The 18,292-nt window shown below is 28.5% G+C and overlaps 1 protein-coding gene across 1 annotated transcript in view; it reads right to left on the bottom strand.

The window, feature by feature from the left end:
* The window catches only part of LOC122269444 (A-type potassium channel modulatory protein KCNIP1-like), a 365,764-nt gene that overhangs the window by 139,298 nt on the left and 208,174 nt on the right, over positions 1 to 18,292 (bottom strand). The gene's annotated exons all lie outside the window — the stretch shown is intronic.

The following is an 18,292-nucleotide window of genomic DNA, read 5'->3' as shown; positions in this document are numbered from 1 at the left end:
TATTGAACGACATAGTGGTCGAACACCCGGAGTTATGGTCTGGGGTGCGATTTCGTATCATGGACGATCCAATTTGATACGAATTGAGGGTAATCTCAATAGCAACAGATACGTCCGTGAAGTGCTACAGCCCGAAGTCGTTCCTTTCCTTCAAGGCATCCCTGGAGCTATCTTTCAGCAGGATAATGCACGCCCACATGTTGCGCGGACTGTTAGAGACTTCTGTTCAGCACAACGCATGCAACTTCTTCCTTGGCCTGCTTATTCGCCGGATATGTCGCCTATTGAGCACGTGTGGGATATGGTTGGTCGGCGTCTCACTCGTGATCCGCGTCCTGCAGTTTCCAAAGACGAACTTTGGTTGCGCATACAAGCGATATGGAATTCTCTTCCTCAAGCAGATATTCAACATCTGTTTGACTCCATGCCACGTCGTATAGCAGCACTTATTGCAGCGCGTGGTGGCTGCACCAAATACTGATTTCGGACGCTTAATTTGTTTCTTTTGTTTTGAAAATTTCATCATTTATTTGTATCAGTACAAGTCGTTTCTGCATTAAATTTCATTTGATTCTGATGATTCTTTCATGGTGTTGCATTTTCTACAAACAGCAGTTTATATGAAATGTTCCTTCACTGGCTGGTTCACCCTAAACTCTGACTTCCAAATCATTGACAAAGCTGAGATCAACTTTTATACATTCGTCCTTAAATCTTAATCTTTTTTTATTTTTTCCCCCCTGAGGCCGGAAGTTTTGTTATGTGGATGCATTGAGCTATCGTCATTCGGGCTTACCTACATGACTTTCGAATTTATGACGTTTGTACATTTCAGAGGGTTCACTTTGAAGATCTATCAATTATCGTAAAATTTGGGTATATCTCTAACATGTCAATATTTCTAAGTAAATTTGAATATGTAGTTAAACATTGTTTTTTATTGTGCTATTTGATCGTGAATTTGGAAAATAGACTGTACTCGAAAGTAAATTCTACAAAACATATTGGCCATTACAACAGTTCTAATTTCATAAATTTCTGATAGAAAAAACTACACTCGAGGAAAAGCATATGAAAATAATATATAATTGTAAAACACTTAAAAGTTTGAAAAAAGACAAAAGAAAAAATACGAAAGTTTTGACGATCGTCGGTTTAGTACTCCTGACATTTTCGGGAAAATAGTCGGGCCTTACCATTGCATCATTGGGGCACCAGAGCACTTAAACAAATAGCATCGTCAAAACTACCCCAATATGGTAAACTTCACCTTGTTTCTAAGTCTATGAGAACACCAAAAAATCGCTGCAATTTTTACCGGTAATTATCACGGAACTTTTTAAAGCTCTGGCAACGACTTTTAAAATTAACAATTAAATATGATTTCCTTACCATGATATTTGGTAACAAAGGCAGAAAAATTCGGTAATTTTAACCAAAAAGTCGGCAAATTAAGAAATATTAGTATAATTTGCGATGAAGTGGAAATGTTCAATCTGATAGCCTCTATTTCATTTAATAAGCATCTGTTAATTTTTTTTGTTCAAATGTTTTTATTTCTATGTGAGCTATAAGCTAACATCCACTAACCTTTAAAATCATCAGAAATGTGCATTTGTAGTTATACAAATGCCTGGACTAGGCTAAATTAAATCAGTAGTTTAACTGTTGTGCATCTTCCAATATCCTGAAACGGAAGCGTAGAGGTAGTAAGATTGAATCCTACAGCAGCCCAGGAAGTATCGACTTATTTGTATCCATTTACTTACATTTATTTATTCATATTTATTTGCATTTATTTATTCATGTTTATTTACATTTGTTTATTCATGCTTATTTACATTTGTTTATTCATATTTATTTACATTTATTTATTCAAATTTATTTACAATTATGTTTATTTACTTATTGTTACACATTCAAATGCTGGCTTGTGTGTTCATTAAAAAACTAGGCTTATATGTCCTTGTTGTCGAAATATAGATAGCGCAACATAGGGAAAGACATTACAAACAGATATCCAGGGTAACGGTAGCATTTGAGTCCGCTACCTACACACTACAATTGATTGCAATGTCTTTCTCTAACTTGTGCCATCTGTTCTTAAACATGATAACGGCCTATAAAAATCATACTTATAGTAAAGAGCAGACGAGGCTGTATATGTATGTGTAACAATAAATAAATAAATACTTGGATTTTTTAAAAACAAAAATGTCATTATTATGCAAGTGCGGTAATTTTCCTAGAACTTTTTATCCGTGTGTAATGACTATCTTTTTAAGCAGCATAAAACGATATTTGGTGGTGTAGGGGGCAAATAACCTAGAAACCATTTCAGTTACCTCAAAATAAATAATATAATCCGATTCAAAACTTCAAAATTTGTAAAAAAAATTGTGCTCACTCTCCATCTATGGCCACGAATACGACTTCAACCACACACACGTCTCAGCTTGTTCTGCAGGGATCATACTTCAGTCATTCATCTACGGATCATAATTTGGACTGGAACCAGAAAACGATCAATCACTAATCAACGATCCCAGTCAACCCCCAGAGGTATTGATTTTTTATGGGAACTCGGAGGACTTTGTGACCCCGACCGATTTAACATGTATTAGTTGCCATTTAATGCATGGGGGTTCTTCGGCCGTTGGAAATCGAACTTACGTTCTCACAAGCACGAGTCCAACGTCCTACCAACTAGGATATTCCGGTCCTACATTTGTTATACTTTCCCTTGTTAGACATAAGCTTAATTTCGGTTTGTGAAAGTTAAATTATACAAAAATAATAAATATCTTAAATCACCAGATGAAATAAAGGACAATTGAGTCTTATATTCACACCATTATGTTTTACACTATTCTATCGGACACTTGCGGGCATCATTCATGTCCTATTTCCATTAATTATATTTGACAAATTTATTAGGAAAAAAAGTTAACTTTCATTTATTTCTTATAAGCATATGCCTCCATTTTAAATAAACCATGGAAGAAAGCATGATAAGTAGATAGTAAGGTCTATTCATATTTTATTTGATAAGAGATATTGCCATCAAATTTTAAAGTTGCCAAAAAATGGCAACATGTATAATAAATAATACTAAATGGTATACGAGAAGTATAGTTAAGTACTTTTATTGGGATAGTATTCAATAAAAGAATAAGAGTATAACGTGAAAAAAATCTCTGTTTAATTTTTTTCTAGCTTTGTATTTCTACTAAATGTGTGTGAATAGTAACATTATAATTTTGAACAATAAACTGTTAACATAAGGTAGAGAAAGATTATTAAATAAATGACTTAAATACTGCGAATAATGGTGTTAATTACCAGAATTGTCACTTTTATTCCCATAGAAATGTTTTACCGGGCAGATCAGACGCATTGTGATATTAATTTTTCTAATTTATGTAATTATAATAGTTTGAAAAAAGATTGAAATTGTTTCGGTCAATAATAGTTAAAAAAAGTAAAATATTTTATTTTTAAACAAAGAACATAATAAACATGTTTCATTTTATATGTTTTAAAGGCAAAAATGGCATGGACTGACAAAAATAACATATAGTTTCTTACAATAATTTCAGAGTTTTCAGATCAAAGTACCTACTAATTCAATTGAAAAAAATGTTTAAAATTAAATATGTTACAGATTAATCTCTTCAAAGAATATTTAAAATTTTCAATAATTTAAGTAAATGAAGTTAGAAAGTAACGAAATCAATAAAAATATTCTATAAAATCAGAAATATTTAAGTCCTTTGAAAGATTCTTATTCAAGTATTAAGTCCTATACTCATTGTTTGAACTGGGAGAACAAAGGTTTGTTGTGTCAAAAAATATTTGGTGATGGAAATAAAATAAGAGAACAGCCTAAAGGAAATCTCGTAAAGGAAACAACTAAGAATTAGGAAAATCAGATAGGAAATGTAATTTGTAAGGAAAACTAAAACTAAAAGTACTATTTGAGATTATGTTTAGAGAGAATAATTTTTGAAAATTCGAATTTGGAGTTCAATGAGACAAAGTTAACTTAATTATAAATAAAACTTTTTAAATTTATTTCGAAGAACACACAGTATTGAAAGCATACAGAGTATTTTTCTAATTTATGTAATTAATATAGTTTAAGCAACGATTGAAATTGACCAATAAGAGTTCAAAAAATAAAATATTTTATTTAAAAAAAACATAATAAACTTCTTTCATTTTACATAAATTAACGAACATAACCACTTATATAATATAAACACTTAACGAACGAAACTTCATGAAAACATGAGCGTAAAAGTTAGAAACTAAACACCAAGCGTAATTGCTGCAATCAGCGCCTGAAATTTATCTAACAAAACTGCTAATTATCAATGGATTCCAGTTTTGCTTAATTAAATCTATTTTTTTATATTTATTAATAGATTTTTTTGGAAGATGATGCAACTTTTCACTTAATAAAAATAAATTTTAGCTGAAATATAGTTGTTTGATCTTCTGCTGAAAAATAGCCGTTCTCTTTGCTGAAAAAAATAATTGCTTTATTTTTCAGTGGCTGAAGTGTAGGGAATTTTTAACTAACTTTAAATTAACACAGATTCTTACAGGGCATGGAAACAGCCACTTGTTTAGGTTTAGTTTAGTGAATTGCAATTTTTGTTCTCGCCTTCCTGAATGTTCAAACAGTAGAGCATATTATATTTAATTATAATTCAAGTCAAAGAGAAAGTTTAAAAAAGGAACTGAGACACTCAGGTATTTCTTGGCTGTCTGTTTTGTTCCTATTAGTTAAATACACTGAAAACCTAAATATTTGACGCAATTTTATTTAAAACTTCAACTTTTAATTTCGTTCTGTTTCTTTATTAAATTACAATTGAACTTTGCCCGCTTTGCTACAAGCTTCATGTTATACTTTGTGGTACATGAGGAGTTGTTTGATAATTTAAATTAAAAAAATCTCTTTGTTGAAAAATATCTGTTTGATCTGAAAAGGAATGATTTTCTTCAATAAATATATACTATTTTGATACGTTGCTAACGCTGTAATAGTAGTTTTGCATGGTTTTAGGAAATAAATAAGAACCAACTTTTAAATTGAATCATACGGAAGCTTTCCTGACATTTCGAAATATAGATATTTAAATTGGCTGTTACAAAAAGAGAGCTGAAATTGATGGAATATAAGTTAGGACAAAAATGTCTGAAGAGAGAGTAAATCGAAAGTAAACCGTTCTGCTAGAAGAGTTTGAGTGCGTTAAACTAAAAATTGACTTTTTACAGTTTTAACTGTAAAATCAGCGCGATTCGCTAAAATACTGAGAAACAATTTTATTTTGTTGATCGATATTGCATGAGAAGGGAAGATTGAAACAATATTACTGGAAAACGGTCCAGTTAGAGTCAAAAGGCAAAAAATGGTAGCCCCGAATGTTTGTACTTCTCTGCTTAATTAAATCTACTTTTTGAAATTGATTAATTGATCTTATCTTTTTAAGAAAATTATGTAATTTTTAATTTAAATATTTGACATAGAACCGAATTTTCAAAGAAAAATAGCCACTTGATCTCTTTACTGAAAAACAGCTGTTTGATCTGAAAAGAGGCAATCTTTTTCAGTAAGGCTATGCTACTTTGATAACGCTGTAATAGTGGCTTTGAGGTAGTTTTATATAGTTTAAGAAAAGAAATAAGACGCATTTTTTAAATTGAGTAAAAAAGAAGCTTTCTTGACATTCTGAAATAAAGATATTAGAATTATCTGTTATAGAAAGAGAACTGAAATTTGATGGAATATAAGTTGGGACAAAAATGCTTCAAGAGAACGTAAATGGGATGAAAATTCGAAAGTAAGCCGTTCTGTTGGAATAGTTGAAGTGCGTTAAATTAAGTCCAATCAGTCTGAACTGAAAAATCAGCTCAAATCTCTAATATACTTAGGGAAAAATTAATTTTTGCAGATCGATGTTCCATGAGAAAGGAAGAAGAAAACAATGCTGCTATAAAACGGTCTAGTTAGAGTCAAAATGCAAAAAAAACGGTAGACCCGAATGGCAGTACTTATTTGCTTAATAAAATCAACTTTTTTGAATTTATTAATTGACATTATCTTTTTAAGAAAATTATCCAAGTTTTTATTTAAATATTCGACATGAAACCAAATTTTAAATGAAAAATTGCTGCTTGATTTCTTTTCTGAAAAATAGCTGTTCGATTTGAAAAGAGACGATCTTTTTTAATAAAGCTATGCTTATTTTGATACGTTGATAACGCTGTAATAGCGACTTCGAGATAGTAGCCTTATATAGTTTTAGGAAGGAAATAAAACCCACTTTTTAAATTGAGTTAAACAGAAGCTTTCCTGACATTCCGAAATAAAGATATTAGAATTGGCTGTTACAGAAAGAGAACTGAAATTGATGGAATATTAGTTGGGACAAAAAAGTCTCAAGAGAGCGTAAAAGGAGTGGTAAATCGAAAGAAAACCGTTCTGCTGGAATAGTTTAAATGCGTTAAACTAAAAATTGCCTCCAGACAGTTTCAACTGAAAAATCAGCGCAATTCACTAAAATACTTAGAATTTTATTTTTGTTGATCGATATTGCATGAGAAAGAATGAAGGAAACAATGTTGCTGGAAAACGGCCCAGTTAGAGTCAAAATGCAGAAAATGGTTGAGGAAAAGTACATTTCCTGAAAGCATTCAGAGATAAAAACTCAGCGAAAAAATGTTTTAAAACATAAATGATAAGCTTTATTTAATTGGTTGTGAAAATGTTATTTTTAGAATTAAAAGTACTATAACAATACCAATAAGTAATCAAAAAACCATCTTATCTGTTCTTTAATAAATTAAAAAGAGAGTTTAGAGTGTTTTTAAAATGAGCATATGCGATTAAAATTAAATAATGATAGAGTTGATTGGAAATTTCGGCGAATACTTATTAAAAACAATTTTATGAATAAAATAATTTATTTAGAAATACGGTCTATCATCACCATCTTTAGTGTATATATTGAAATCTTTGTCTAAAATGAAGAAAAGAATATGCAAATTATTTAAGTGTACAAATCAATACAATAAAAAGTATACAGATTATTCAAAGTAATATTTAATCGAAGTAAGAACATTAATGCTTCCAAAATCTGTCAAATTCTTAGCGAGAAAAGAGGAAAGATATGCATCAAAACCTGTTTGATTGTCTGATTAGACTTGGAGATGTTTCTAATAATCATTTATCTACTCTTCCTGTTTTCCTTAGCAATCAAACAGGTTCTGAGGCTGTCAAAATATAGTAAAACAACCAGAATATGGTTAAATTTAGAGTGTGTTTGGCTCTTTAGGAACACCAAAGAGATCAGTCATTTTTACCGAGGAGTTTTAGTAATGATTTTGGAAAAGTCAACAGTAAAACATGAATTTAAATTATGTGATAAAATTTGGTAAATTTGGGGTATTACTCAATTAATATATAGTACGATAATTTTCAAAGAGTTTTTTTCCATGTATTTCTTCCAAAAGCGTTAATTTGCTACCTTTAATGTCTGTACTATTTAGTTTTCTTTTTTGACAAAATATTGAAAATTTTTGTTAATGGTGGCGATTACAGTTCAGCAAGTAAATAAAAAGACAGCTCGATGATGTGAATAAGGAAATGAAATCTTCAGTTACAGTTTTAAAATATTCTAAAATACATTTTAAATTACATAAAAGTCATTTTAGAATATACCATAAGGATAACACGAGAAAATTCATTCTGTTAACCGAAAAACACTTTTTAATAGTTCTATAATAACTATTTAAAGTTCACATTTTCAACCTTAAAATAGACGCTCTTTTATAAATAAGTCGTTTTTTTTAATAGAGTGAAGCTGGAGTTTTCCAGTAAAGTCGAAAACTATTGGAATTGAATGTTGCAAAAAGAGAATTGAAGTTGATCGAAAATGGGATAGAGCAAAAATGCCTCAAGAAAACGTAAAAGGGGCGGTAAATCGAGAGTGAGTGTTCTTCTAGAATGGTTAAAGTGCGTGAGACTAAAAGTTCCATAGAACCAGGTTCGACAGAAAAATCGGTGCAATTTACTAAAATGTTTAAAAACAATTTTATTTTCCCAGAACGAAACTTTTTTCAACTAGAAACAATGCATCAAGGAAAAAAATAACAGTTTGTGACAAACTGTAGAAACCGTTCAAAAAGAATGTTTTCGTTTGAAATTTTTAGATATCAACATGAACAACTACGAAATGAACCTCACAAGAAAGTGTTCTAAAGTGAAAATCTAACTTTTAATATAATTTTAAAGCCGCTTAAAAATAATATTCTAAAAAAAGGAAGGATTTTTTTTCCCTTTTGCATACACATAACACACGATTGCAACTTATTTTTGATACTAACTGAAACTTAAAGCACTCAGAGAAAGAAAAGGTAAAATTACCATTGGCAATGACTATTTGGTGAAAAAAACATAATTCTGGCTAATGAAACCAAAATATTCGGTATTTAAATCTATCATTCGGTTCATATGGTATCAGTTGACCGGGAATTCTTGTTTTTCAAAATTATAGTTCTTATTACCATACATTTATTTAAAAAATAGGAAACTAAAAAGTACATTTTATCGAATAAATGGTTTTCATGACATTCTCTGGGGCATTAGGAAAGAAATATTAAATTTTACCACTTTTACCAAATTTTATCACGCATTACAAAGCCGCATTTTAATGTTAGTTTTACCAATATCAAAATTACAAAACCTAGGTAAAAATTACCAAGCCTTTTGATGTTCCTAATCATGCCAGAAACGTGGTAAATTGTACCATATTCTCGTAGTTTCAGCCAAACTTTTTCCTCAGCGTACATTGCTCAATAAATTATAAAATATGTACAAACATTTAGAGCACGGAATTACAAAAAAAAAACCTAAACCTTCGCTGTGCTCACGATTTTGCTCTTTTTCTTGAGAGGAATTAATGTAAAAAAGTGGTTCGCAATTTTATTATTTGCTCATTCTGTTTTTAAAGTCTTAGCAAGTTTTGAAATTCGCTAACAGAAAAAAAAATGCTGAAGGTTTTTCTGTAAAAATTTACACTTTTCAGCAAATTTATACTTCGCAGACACCTTAGAGTCAACTGACACACTCTTATTTATTTATTTTCCACACATACAGTACAAAAAGAGCTGCATGTGGAACAAAAAGAAAAATCATAAGAATATTATTAAAATTAGGAATTCATGAATTAGTTTGAAATTTTGAAGGAAGCAATATAATTTTGTTATAATTTTTGAAATATTTGACAAGAAATTGAAAATATTTTGTTTAGTGTCAACTTTACTTTTTAGTGTTTTGCTTTAATGCTCTGCAATGAATTTAAAAATAACAAGTGCAGTAAAGTAATTAAAAAATGGGAAAGAATTAACCTCATGATTGGCTAGCGTAAATGCTTCCTAATAAATCGATTGTATTATATAATAGATAATTTTTTTCTCGTGTTTGCACTCTTAGTACACTTAAAGCAGTTTCCAATTTTGTAAATTTTGATAATTTTTTTTTATTATACTCTCATAAATTTTCCTGGGATAAGGCAGTAGGGTTGAAAATGTAGAGGCTTCAGTGCACTATGTTGTTTTCTATATGGAATTCGAGAAGAAACTTGTAACGTAATTATCTTGAAACAGTAATTCGAAACAGTTCAATGAAACAGTGAAACCTTCACGGTAAGCCACGTCTTTCCCCAACATGCACGGAAAAGATGTGGCTTATGAATCTAATGACACTAAACTCGACCCCATATATACCTACAGAAGCTCAGGCAATTCCCAGTTTATTAAGCCTAGTATGGAGAAGATTGTCGAGTTTTGTGTCATGCTGATTTGAAATAAAATTTGAAATCAATTTTTTGGCTAAGTTTTATTTGTTTTAATTTTCTTATTTTTAAAGTAAAAATAAAATACTTAAAAATATTTGTTTCGACGTGGGATATAAAACTGTTTCTTAGAGGCTCATTGAGCGTTTTACAATTTTACATTCTCGAACTTCTCAAACGTTGATGTGTCATATTCGTATCCTTTAAGTCTTTTAATGAAGTATTGAAGATAATTTATGTGACGTTGAAAAAATAGAGTGATTAAGAAAATGTAGCTGCTTATAAACTGCTTAATAAAAATTTTTGACTTTCTAAAGACGTAATAAAAAGAATATTTAGAGAGAGAAATATTTTTTACTTTATTTTAAAAAAAGAAGCTCTATGGGTATAAAAATACTCTTTCCTTTGTATCTGTTTTGTACGTCCATCAAGTATCAATATCCTCAACATAAAAGTTTTGTTTTTTAACACTTCTCATGTTTTCAGAATCATAGAAGCATTTGATAGCTGTTATAAAAAAGATTTCGGTGGATAAAAGAAAGTTGTGTTAAAATTTATGCGAAACTAGTTTCTTTGTAATAATTCATGCATATTTTATGCAGATATTCAAAAAGTAATTACTGTCAACACTTCAATATTTTCTTTGGGAAGGTTAATGTTTCTTAAAGAAATTCAGAATGCTGCAATTTAAGTCAAACAGAATAAAAAAGTAGGAAAATTCAATAAGAGAAAAGATAAAAACGTCAGTCTTTTATTCGAGTCATTTTCTGTGAGGCCGGAATAAATATAAATTCAAATGATATCAAATAAAAGATGTGATCATGACGGCATAAAAGTAATTTGAGATTATAAAGATAACCATTAACAATTCAAAGCTGCGTATTCGAAGGTATCAAATTTAAGGAAATAGACCCATAGAATAGAAATGACACAAGGCTTAGAATTTTAATAATTTAAACAAATAATTTTGCTGCCAGGGGACAAGAAAGGAAGCAAACACTATTTGAATATATGCTTTTAAAAAAATAGAAAATCTTTTCTATACGCTTCTTTGAGATTTTGTTAAGTTTCAGAAGCATCAAAAAGATACTTAAAGATGTTTTTATAGAAGAATATGATATTTTATTTACACCTGAAAAGAATGCTCAGTTAAAGTATTTATTAAACAAATAGAAATAATTTGGGCACTTAATAGTAATAGTAAATTTTTAATTAAAGTACTAACACAATTTTAGGTTAAGTTTCAGAGGCATTAAAATATATTTAAAGATATTATATTTATAGATGCATAAGATATTTAATTTACTCCTGAAAAGAATTCAAGTAAATAATTTATGAAAAAAATAAATAATCCTAATAGAGAAAAATAGCAATTAAAGTGTTTATTGCACAAATAGTAATAATTTAGTGACTAAATAGAAATAATAAAATTTTAAGTAAAGTATAAATGGAAATTTAGGTTAGGTTTCAGAAGCATTGAAAAGATATTTAAAGTTATTATATTAATAGAATCAATTAAGATATTTGATTTAAATATTAAAGGAAAACAATTAAATCATGTAGGAAAAAAAAATTAAATATTCCTAACAGAAAAAAACTACAATAAATTATTTATTGCGCATGCAGTAATTAGGGCACTTAATAGTAATAGTAAAATTTTAAATAAAGTATTAACGCAAATTTAGGTATCAGAGGGCTCTCAAATTAGAACAACATATGAACAGCACTTTTTTAATTATTTTACTATTTTTAATTTTCTTTGCAAACTTTCCAAGTTGCCATGGTTAATTAACTCATGTTTGTCTAGAAATTAGTTCATAATGTTATTTTTTCCTCAAATTATAAACTACCATTTTTATTAATGATTACATTGATTTTTTTCTCAAAACTGAATCAAACCTTCCTATTTGAGGAGGATAAAATACATGGGAAGTTTGACTAACGAGAATTAAAAAAAAAATTCAAATATTTTTACCAGTTGTTACATGTCTAAGGAAAACTTACAGACATTAATTACATCTCAAGAAATAGCAAATCTTCAATTACAGGGGAAAACTGACCAATCCTAAAACAAATCTTGAATAAATTATGTTTGAATTAGCAAACCAGGGGCAGAAAATTTTCCTGTTTAGCTTATCATTTTCGTTTCCATCGTACCAAGAATCATTTAGCGTTTAAGAGTCCGCTAAATGATTCTCTCAGATGCAGTTTTTAATTTAAAGTAGCAGTTGGAAATTTAAAGTTCTCTTAGTTTATAAATATTGTGATTTTTCCTGATTTTTTTCTTTAACCTGTAAGCATCCTTAATTTCATACGATTGGTATTTTCCTTCAATATCTATTTTGTAAAAAAAAATGAATAAATAAAGAAAATTTAAATAATTCATTGAAAGTAAACTGACTATATTGGCTATTTTGATATGTTTATCGAAATTAAGAAAAAAAAAACTTTTTTAATATTAATGGCAGATTGCTGAAAAAGAGACATTGAGTAGAAGTGAGCATTAATTCACCATAAGGCCAATGTAATATACACTAAGATCAAGTTTTGCGCATTATAATAATGCTATTAAGCAATCTTTTCACGATATAGTAAATTACAAATCTTTATTGGCAGTTAGGCAATAAATAACTAGGCGGAGGAGCTATTTACAAAATTTGCCGGTCTATGGAATATTTTTTTCTCAACTCAACAAAGGAGTGCGGTTTTCGGATAAAGTATGTAATCCATATTTAATTGTTTGACTAGTTTCAGTTAAGTCAATTCAGATGACTATTTCGCCTTACTTCATTCTATTACAAAACTTTTGAGTAGTAAACAGAAAAAAATTCCGCATCAAACTACGGTAAAAAGTACAGGCAGACAGGATGCCAGTACTTTTCACAGTAAAATTCCATTTAACAGTAATACTTTACTGAACAAAAATCTGATATATCGTAGGTTTTACCCTCAATCACTGTAATTAAATAAATATTACTGTAAAAATAACGGTATAAAATTTCACAGAAAAACAGATTTTATGATACAATGGTTTTTTCTGATACTTAGAGTGCCACTACTTTTTCACGTAATTTGATCCAAACTTTTTTACAGTGTATCTCTTCCACATGACTTTTTAAACACATTATTTTAAAAGTAATTGCGTGCTGATGAAACGTTTCAAAAATAACAATATCCCTAATAATTATTTGGATATGAACAACTATTTACGTTACTTGCATAAATGAAGTTTCTCAGAAAAAAATAATGATTGATTTTTAAATAAATATAAATGAGCAGCTAATCACACTAAATTATAAATAACACTGACAACTTCGGTCTTCCCATTAATTGAATGATAAGAAATGATCAAATAATAATGGTAACATTAATTATTTGTGATTTGAAACTTTGTTTATAGTTAAGGAATATATTTGTGTGAAACGAACTGCAAGAACTTTTTAAGCATTCTTCTAGTCTCGTTTATTAGAGCAATTTATTAAAAGTTTTCAAAACAAATCTCTGTAATTAAGTTTTCTTTTGAGAAACTAATCTGCTTTTGACAAAGACTGCAACTCAAGAAGTTAGGATTACGTACCATTTTGAAAAATTCTAAATTATTCAATTTTAGAAGACTGGAATAGTTTAAGCCTTTAATCTTGGAAGTAAAATGAAAGATAAGTTAACTGCTTGCCATCTGTTTACCATTTTCCGACTCTTAAGCACCTTCCTAACACTTATTTAAATAAAGATAATGCAATAAGGACGTTTGTACTTTTTAAAAATGTTTAATATTTTATGTTTAAGAGAGGAAATAAAAGGACAGTTTGTGTAGATTCATCTATGCTGAAAGCTCTTGCTATAATTATGATTGGTAATGAAGATTTTCCAACCACTCCTTTAAGATAAATTAATTGTGAAAAAACAGTATTTTTAAATTGTTCTGACATTTTTAATGGAAATAGTCCATGAAAATATATTTATGTGGAGGTTAATATCAGGGATAATCTATTGTATTACATGATATTGATATGCTCACACACGAGGAGAGTATTGTACCTTGAACCAGTGTAGATATTTGAGCCGCCTAGTGATCAATTTCTACATTGAGCAGATCTTGTCCATACATGTAACAACCAGTACTATTTTCTGTGTTGGGGACCATTTGAGGTTTTCCTGGCATGTGCTAGAATTTTTTTTGGTTTATCTGGTTTCTTGATAATTTTTGTTTTTAATCGGTTTGATATAACAATAAAACCCTATTAAACGTACATTTGAAAATGGAACTAAAGAGAACCAAAATGTCATTCTCTATAAAATAATATATCATCTCTTTTCCTTTCAGAAAAATTATTCAATTTTAGTTAGGCCTAACGAAATAAGAATCTATAAATATTCTTGTTTTACTTTGGAGCAGTCTCAGTATTGTACCGGTTCAATTTAAGGTTCAATGACCGGTTCAATTTAAGCTTGAGAGGACCAGTTAGCACAAATATATTTCCCTGTGAATGTTCCACTCACAACATTTAAGAACTCCGATGTTCTTCGCAAAGTTACGAACTTTTTAAATATTCCTGATTATTATAAAATATTATTTAGTTTTGCGTTTATGATTAATTTTAGTTTCTGCAAGCACTTCGAAACTAAAAGGTTTTAATTGCATAAACATACTATTTTAATAAACTAACAAGTTTAAAAGAAATAAATTAAAAATACATGTATTCTAGGAAATAATATCCATCTAGCGGAAAGCGTTCACTTTAAAAATCATTTTAATAGACAAATGTACAATGTAATTCCTCCAAAATTTTTACGTTTTTTAAAAAATTATTAGGTTACGCATGTAAAAAAGATATTAAAATTGCTGGGAACGTGCAGCACTCTCCCGTATTTGTTTGCAATTGATGTAAAAATTTCAAATATCAAAAAAACTTCTTAATTTGCTTCCTAAAGCATAGATATCGTATGTTTTCTTCACCCATTAAAAATTATTCGTTAACGCTATATACGAGTATATATATATATATATATATATATATATATATATATATATATATATATATATATATATATATATATATATATATATATATATATATATATATATATATATATATATATATATATATAGATATATATACATATATATATATATATATATATATATATATATATATATATATATATATATATATATATATATATATATATATATATATATATATATATATATATATATATATATATATATATATATATATATATATATATATATATATATATATATATCAATGCAAAATGCTTCACATTCTATTGAAAATACATTTCTTTCTTAAAAAATGTTTGTTGTGCAAACATAATTAGTTTTAGTCCAATTATACACAAAATCAAATAAAGCATTTAAGCATTTTATTCAAAACTAAACGATGACAAAATTACAAAAATGTTCAGTTTATTTTATTGCTCATTGAGAAACTGTGTCATTTTTCAAAATTTGCAATAATAATTTTGAATAAATTAAATCTTATCAAGACTGTTAGTGGCAATAAAAGTTGAAATTTTAATCATGTATCTTACAAAAAGTGTAAGCATGTACATCTATTTTAAAAACGAAGGAAAAATGTATCTGGATTCTTTCTTTAAATATGTAATACTAAAATAATTTAAATATTCAAATACTATTCAGTAATTTGAACAAGAGGCAGTGAAAGAATTTAGAGAAGACCATTAGAAAAGATCGCATATTTTACCCCACATATTGTGATCATTTACAACTCCAATGTAATTATTGTGATTCACATATTAGTTTTAAGATATTAGTCAAGTCACTTATAAGAATTTAAAGGGACTAGTCTAACTTTAGTGAGACAAGTCTCAAAAAAGTATACACGTGACATCAATGAAGAAAACTCACTAAAAATAAGTATAAGAACAGAATGAGACAAGTCGCAAAAAATACACTGTGACTTCAATATGACATTCACTGCTGTAAAAAGGTTCTCATGTGAATTTCAAGTGATCAAAGTGGCACCAAAGCTTCTCAGTGACTTAAATTTCTGTAAAGTATAGTTGTGACTATCAAGTAATAAAAGTCGCAGTAAATAGTCAGTGAGACTTTTATGTGTTATCACAAGATAAAGTAAGATCTAAGTCACATTATGATCTTTTAGAAAAAAATAAATACAAAAATTAAAAATTGTTGCAACTATGACTATGACTGCTGTAACCGTAATTGTCTTTTCATACCGCTACTGTGATTATCTGTGCAGTATGGGTGATGTGTTTTATAAACTTTTTCTGACATGTCAGACGAATTTCAGAACATCATACATATGTTCCTAAAATTTTTTAATAATGTTCATCTTAAACATAATTTATTTTGAAATTTCATCTCTATCATTAAAACTTGTTGACAGAATGCGATATTTTAACATAAGTTTCAATTCTTAGAATAAAGATTTTCAGAATATTTTTCAGACATATTTTGGAAAAATCTAAAAAATATTAAATTTCCTCCGAAAATAAAATTGTTTGAAGAAATGAACCCGGGAAATCTCAGAAATGTCTGTTAGCGGAAAATTTCATTTCCTAGAATACTTCGCATTACGCATCTTGAAAACCTACATTTTATATTTCGGAAAATCAAAAGTATATTTGATCCATATATTAAACTTTTCTGTTGCGTGATTAGATATCCTTTTTACAAATGTAAAGAAAAAGAGTCATCATATTTTTCTAAACCTTTACTATCATTAAAATATGAATATTCTATCGAAAAAAAATCGTTTGTTAAATAATCGTTACAATTATTTTTAATAAACAAAATTAAGCACTAGTTCTAAGGAAAAGTATAAACAGTGAAAGTAATTGAAATTAAAGTAAAATACCGGCAGGAGTTTGATACACAAAAATAACCCTACACTGAGAAAAAAAAAGTATGAGCAAAACTACCAGAATATTGTAAAATTTTCCGTAGTAGTGGCTCGATGGTAATACCAAAAAGCACTGCACTTTTTATCGAAGCACCTGGGTAATGACTTTCAGTAAAATAAACGATAAAATATGATTTTATTAATATGCTGTTTGTAGTTTTATAATATGTGATGAAATTTGGTAAATGTGATAAATTATGATTCCTCAGAGCATGGCATAAAAATCATTTATTCGGCTAAATTAAATTTTCAGTTTTGTATTTTTACTAAATGTGTGGCAGTAAGAACAATAATTTTCAAAGTCGAAATTTCTGGTAAACCGTTACCATACAAACGAAAAAAATTACCGAATAAGTGGTTTAAATACCGTATATTTTTGTTATATCACCGGATTATTTTTTCTTACCAGGAATGTTGGTGCCATTTAACAACGGTGATTTTACCGATTGTAGCTTCAATAGGAGTTACTATTCTAGCCTCTAATTCGAAAAAAATAATAATAAACGGAATTTTGGTCTTTCGCTTCTATAATTGTTTGGTTGAATAACTTTCTATATATACTCTTTCAACACATTGGTTAAAGATGCTTGATGGTCTAGTGGGTAAAACACTCAGCATCATTGTGACGGAGTGAGGTTCGAACCCCGTCAATGACTTGAAGTCGGCTAAGCTTTAGATAGATGAGTACCCAACTTTTCTCAGAAGTAAATGCGGGATTGTGCACAATGCTAACCACATTACCACATTTATGCCGTTAGAAGTGGGGCCTTTGCCTTCCTATTTCCCTGGTCTACTGCGGGGTAATAGAGAAATGGTAGGTTTACATTGTCCAATCTAAACTTTTAATCATTTGAATTTTCTTATTGCACCCTTGATATTAGCTTTCTTGATTTAAATTATTTTCTAATTGCCTATTGAAAAAGAAAAAAACTTCGGAATTACTCAAATTAAAGTAATCTAATTTAAAATTATGAAAGCCAGAAAAGACGAGAATGAGTAATAAAAATGATGAATTAATTACCTTAACTTTATTTTATCCTTCAATTTCACAAGTTAAGTAATTCAACTCAATCCCGCTTGATTTGAGTGAAGATAATACTTAAGAAAAAATATCAAACGAAAGTTTTTTTTTCTTCTTTTATGTGAAATTAAAAAAAAATGCTTTGAAGGAGAATTAAGAGTAATAATAAAGTTAAGTGAAAAATTAATATCTAGCTCATCATACTTTCATTTTTTCAAAGAAAAAAATTAAACTGTCAAAGATATTCGTTACGAAAGAAAATTTAAAAAAATAATAAAAAAATACTAGCTTGTCCAGTTTAGTATATATCTCATATAACTGAATGTTACTGCAGGGATTAAAATAGCTTTTTTTTATATAATTTTATCCTTTTTTGTAACAAAAACTTTTTTTTTAAATATGGGATTTTAGTAAAAGAATCCAATGTAAAAATTGCTTTACAGATTTATGTTTATAATCATTCTGAATTTCTTTATATAGTAGTTTTAATTTTT

This window comes from Parasteatoda tepidariorum, chromosome 11, assembly GCF_982258835.1.
Source record: "Parasteatoda tepidariorum strain Cologne lab strain chromosome 11, Ptep-v5.0, whole genome shotgun sequence".
Classification (NCBI taxonomy): domain Eukaryota; kingdom Metazoa; phylum Arthropoda; class Arachnida; order Araneae; family Theridiidae; genus Parasteatoda; species Parasteatoda tepidariorum.
This window is presented reverse-complemented; position numbering and strand designations above follow the sequence as displayed.